The sequence below is a fragment of the Arachis hypogaea genome, unplaced genomic scaffold (genome assembly GCF_003086295.3).
Source record: "Arachis hypogaea cultivar Tifrunner unplaced genomic scaffold, arahy.Tifrunner.gnm2.J5K5 arahy.Tifrunner.gnm2.scaffold_25, whole genome shotgun sequence".
Classification (NCBI taxonomy): domain Eukaryota; kingdom Viridiplantae; phylum Streptophyta; class Magnoliopsida; order Fabales; family Fabaceae; genus Arachis; species Arachis hypogaea.
This window is the reverse complement of record NW_027255452.1, coordinates 643,063-649,008: the sequence shown is the minus strand read 5'-3', so window position 1 is coordinate 649,008 and position 5,946 is coordinate 643,063.

The following is a 5,946-nucleotide window of genomic DNA, read 5'->3' as shown; positions in this document are numbered from 1 at the left end:
AAAAACCTAGAAAACCTAAAAACCTAGAAAACTAGAAACCTAAAAATCCTAGAAAACCCTAAAAACCCTAGAAAATCCTAAAAAACCTAGAAAATCTAAAAACCCTAGAAAACCTAAAACCTAAAAAACCCTAAAAATCCTAAAGCCTAAACCCTAGAAACCCAAAACCCAAAAACCCTAGAAAACCCTAAAACTAGAAAACCCTAAAAACCTAGAAAACCTAAAAACCCTAAAACCTAAAAATCTAAAAAACCCAAAAAACCCTAAAACCCTAAAAAATCCAAGAAAACCTAGAAAAAACTAGAAACCAAAAAAATCCTAAAAACCCTAAAAATTCTAGAAAACCTAAAACCCTAGAAAACTAAAAACCTAGAAAACCCTAAAAATCCTAGAAAAAAACCCTGAAAACCTAAAAAACCCTAAAATCCTAGAAAACCCTAAAAACCTAGAAACCCTAAAAATCCTAGAAAACCTAAAAAACCCTAGAAAACCCAAAAACCCTAAAAACCCTAGAAACCTAGAAACCTAAAACCAAAATCCTAAAACCCTAAAATCATAGAAATCCTAAAAACTAAAAACCCTAGAAAACCCTAAAAACCCTAGAAAACCTAGAAATCCTAAAACCATATAAAACCCAAAAAACCTGGAAAACCAAAAACCTAAAAAAACTAAAAACCCAAGAAATCCTAAAACCCTAGAAAACCTAGAAAACTAAAACCCTAGAAAACCCTAAAAATCTAGAAAACCCTAAAAACCTAGAAAATCCTAGAAAACCCTAGAAAACTCTAAAAAATCCAAAAAACCTAGAAAACCCTAAAACCTAGAAATCATAAAAACCCTAGAAACCCTAAAAACCTAGAAAATCCTAGAAAACCCTAAAAAAAACCCTAAAAATCCTAAAAACCCAAGAAAATAGAAAACCCTCTAGAAAACCTAAAAACCTAGAAAATCCTAAAAAACCTAGAAAATCTAGAAAACCTGAAAACCTAAAAACCTAGAAAACCCTAAAATTCCTAAAAACCTAGAAAAACCTAGAAAACCTAAGAAAATCCTAAGAAACCCTACAAAACCTAAAACCCTAAAACCTAGAAAATTCTAAAAACCCTAGAAACCCTAAAATCCTAGAAAATCCTAAAATGAAAACCCTAAAAATCAGAAAACCCTAAAAAACCCTAGAAAAGCCTAGAAAATCCAATAAAACCATATAAAACCCAAAAAACCTGGAAAACAAAAAAACCAAAAAACCCTGAAAAACCCAAGAAATCCCTAAAAACCTAGAAAACCATAGAAAATCCTAAAACCCTAGAAAACCCTAGAAAATCTTAGAAAACCCTAAAAACCATAGAAAATCCTAGAAAACCCTAGAAAACTCTAAAAGAAACCAAAAAACCTAGAAAACCCTTAAAAGTCCTAGAATATCATAAAAACCCTAGAAATCCCTAAAAAACCCTAGAAAATCCTAGAAAACTAAAAAAAATCCGAAAAATCCTAAAAACCCTAAAAACTTAGAAAACCCAAAAATCCAAGAAAACCCTAGAGAATTCTAGAAAACTCTAAAAACCCTAGAAAATCCTAAAAAACCCTAGAAAACTCTAGAAAACCTTGAAAACTCTAAAGAATCCTAGAAAACCCTGGAAATTCCTAAAAAACCTAGAAAACCGTAGAAAACCTAAGAAACCTAAGAAACCCTACAAAACCATATAAAACCCTAAAAAACCTAGAAAATTCTAAAAACCCTAGAAAATCCTAAAATCCCTAGAAAACCCTAAAATCCTAGAAAACCCTAAAAAATCATGGAAAACCCTAAAAACCCTTGAAAACCCTAAAAACCTAGAAAACGCTAAAAACCCTAGAAAATCCTAAAAATCCTAAAAACACTAAAAAATCCTAGAAAACCCTAGAAAATCCTAGAAAAGCCTAAAAACCTTAGAAAACTCTAGAAAACCCTAAAATCCTAGAAAACCCTAAAAATCCTAAAAAAATCCTAGAAAATCCTAGAAAACCTAGAAAACCCTAAAAAATCCTAGAAAACCCTAATCCTAAAAATCCTAGAAATCCTAGAAAACCCTAGAAAACCCTAAAAAATCCTAGAAAACCTAAAAATCATAAAAAACCAAGAAAACCCTAAAAACCCTAGAAAACCCTAAAATCCTAAAAACCCTAAAAAATCTAGAAAACCCTAAAAACCCTTGAAAACCTAAAAACTTAGAAAACCTAGAAAAACCCAAAAAGCACTAGAAAACTGTAGAAATCCCTAAAAATCCTAGAAAACCCTAAAAACCCTAGAAAATCCTAGAAAACCTAGAAATTCAAAAACCCAAAAAACCCTAAAAACACCAAAAAAAACCCTAAAAAATCCTAGAAAAGCCTAGATAACCCTAACAACCCAAAAAACCCAAAAACCCTAGAAAACCCTAAAAAACCCTAGAAAACCCTAAAAATCCTAGAAAACCCTAAAAACCCTAGAAAACCCTAGAAAACCCTAGAAATTCTAAAAACCCAAAAACCCTAAAAACCCTAAAAAATCCAAGAAAACCCTAGATAACACTAGATAACCCAAAAAATCCTAAAACCCTAAAAATTCTAGAAAACCCTAAAAACCCTAGAAAACATAAAAAACCCTAAAAAATCCTAGAAAACCCTAAAAACCTGAAAACCCTAAAAAACCCTAAAAATCCTAATAACCCTAAAAACCTTAGAAAACCCTAATAAACCTAGAAAACCATAAAAAACCCTAGAAAACCCAAAAACCCTAAAAACCCTAGAAACCCTAGAAAACCCTAAATACCCAAGAAATCCCTAAAAACCCTAGAAATCCATAGGAAATCCTAGAAAACGATAAAACCCTAGAAAACCCTAAAAACCCTAAAAAGCCTAGAAAATCCAATAAAACCATAAAACCCAAAAAACCTGGAAAAAAAAAAACCTAAAAAAAACCCTGAAAAACCAAGAAATCCCTAAAAACCCTAGAAAACCATAAAAATCCTAAAACCCTAGAAAATCTTAGAAAACCCTAAAAAACCTAGAAAATCCTAGAAACCCTAGAAAACTCTAAAAGAAATCCAAAAAACCTAGAAAACCCTTAAAAGTCCTAGAATATCATAAAAACCCTAGAAATCCCTAAAAACCCTAGAAAATCCTAGAAAACTAAAAAAAATCCTAAAAATCCTAAAAACCCTAAAAAACTTAGAAAACCCAAGAAAATCCAAGAAAACCCTAGAGAATTCTAGAAAACTCTAAAAACCCTAGAAAATCCTAAAAAACCCTAGAAAACTCTAGAAAACCTTGAAAACTCTAAAGAATCCTAGAAAACCCTGGAAATTCCTAAAAAACCTAGAAAACCCTAGAAAACCTAAGAAAACCCTAAAAACCCTACAAAACCATATAAAACCCTAAAAACCTAGAAAATTCTAAAAACCTAGAAAACCCTAAAATCCCTAGAAAACCCTAAAATGCCTAAAAACCTAAAAAATCATAAAACCCTAAAAACCCTGAAAACCCTAAAAACCTAGAAAACCTAAAAAACCCTAGAAAATCCTAAAAATCCTAAAAACCTAAAAAACCTAGAAAACCCTAGAAAATCCTAGAAAAGCCTAAAAACCTAAAACTCTAAAAACCCTAGAAAATCTAGAAAACCCTAAAAATCCTAAAAACCCTAAAAAAAAACCTAGAAAACCCTAAAAAATCCTAGAAAACCCTAAAAATCCTAAAAATCCTAGAAAATCCTAGAAAACCCTAAAAACCCTAAAAAATCCTAGAAAATCCTAGAAAATCTAAAAATCCAAGAAAACCCTAAAAACCCTAGAAAACCCTAAAATCCTAAAAACCCTAAAAAATTAGAAAACCCTAAAAACCCTTGAAAATCCTAAAACCTAGAAAACCCTAGAAAAACCTAAAAACACTAGAAAACTGTAGAAATCCCTAAAAATCCTAGAAAACCCTAAAAACCCTAGAAAATCCTAAAACCTAGAAAATTCTAAAAAACCCAAGAAAACCCTAAAAACACTAAAAACCCTAAAAATCCTAAAAAAGCCTAGAAACCCTAGACAACCCAAAAAACCCAAAAAACCCTAGAAAACCCTAAAAAACCTAGAAAACCCTAAAAATCCTAGAAAACCTAGAAAACCCTAGAAAACCCTAGAAAATTCTAAAACCCAAGAAAACCCTAAAAAACCCTAAAAAATCCAAGAAAACCCTAGATAAACTAGATAACCAAAAAAAATCCTAAAAACCCTAAAAAATTCTAAAAAACCCTAAAAACCCTAGAAAACATAAAAAACCCTAAAAACCTAAAAAATCTAGAAAACCCTAAAAACCGTTGAAAACCCAAAAAACCCTAAAAATCCTAGATAACCCTAAAAACCTTAGAAAACCCTAATAAACCTAAAAACCATAAAAAACCCTAGAAAACCAAAAACCCTAAAAACCCTAGAACACCCTAGAAAACCCTAAATACCCAAGAAATCCCTAAAAACCCTAGAAATCCATAGGAAATCCTAGAAAAATAAAAACCCTAGAAACCCTAAAAAACCCTAGAAAAGCCTAGAAAATCCAATAAAACCATATAAAACCCAAAAAAACCTGGAAAACAAAAACCAAAAAAAAACCCTGAAAAACCCAAGAAATCCCTAAAAACCTAGAAAACCATAGAAAATCCTAAAACCCTAGAAAACCCTAGAAAATCTTAGAAACCCTAAAAAACCTAGAAAATCTAGAAAACCCTAGAAAACTCTAAAAGAAATCCAAAAAACCTAGAAAACCCTTAAAAGTCCTAGAATATCATAAAAACCCTAGAAATCCCTAAAAAACCCTAGAAAATCCTAGAAAACTAAAAAAAATCCAAAAATCCTAAAAACCCTAAAAAACTTAGAAAACCCAAGAAAATCCAAGAAAACCCTAGAGAATTCTAGAAAACTCTAAAAACCCTAGAAAATCCAAAAACCCTAGAAAACTCTAAAACCTTGAAAACTCTAAAAATCCTAGAAAACCCTGGAAATTCCTAAAAAACCTAGAAAACCTAGAAAACCTAAGAAAACCCTAAGAAACCCTACAAAACCATATAAAACCCTAAAAAACCTAGAAAATTCTAAAAAACCCTAGAAAATCCTAAAATCCCTAGAAAACCCTAAAATCCTAAAAACCCTAAAAAATCATGGAAAACCCTAAAAAACCCTTGAAAACCCTAAAAACCTTAGAAAACGCTAAAAACCTAGAAAATCCTAAAAATCCTAAAAACCTAAAAACCTAAAAACCCTAGAAAATCCTAGAAAACCTAAAAACCTAGAAAACTCTAGAAAACCCTAGAAAACCTAGAAAACCCTAAAAATCCTAAAAAATCCTAGAAAATCCTAGAAAACCCTAGAAAACCCTAAAAAATCCTAGAAAAAATCCTAAAAAATCCTAGAAAATCCTAGAAAACCCTAGAAAACCCTAAAAAATCCTAGAAAATCCTAGAAAATCATAAAAATCCAAGAAAACCCTAAAAACCCTAGAAAAAATCCTAAAAACCCTAAAAATCTAGAAAACCCTAAAAACCCTGAAAAAAAACCTTAGAAAACCTAGAAAACCCAAAAAACACTAGAAAACTGTAGAAATCCCTAAAATCCTAGAAAACCCAAAAACCCTAGAAAATCCTAGAAAACCTAGAAATTCTAAAAACCCAAGAAAACCCTAAAACCCAAAAAACCCTAAAAAATCCTAGAAAAGCCTAGAAACCCTACCCAAAAAACCCAAAAAACCCTAGAAAACCTAAAAAACCCTAGAAAACCCTAAAAATCCTAGAAAACCCTAAAAACCTAGAAAACCTAAACCTAGAAAATTCTAAAAAACCCAAGAAAACCCTAAAAACCCTAAAAAATCCAAGAAACCCTAGAAACACTAGATAACCAAAAATCCTAAAAACCCTAAAAAATTCTAGAAAACCCTAAAAACCCTAGAAAACTAAAA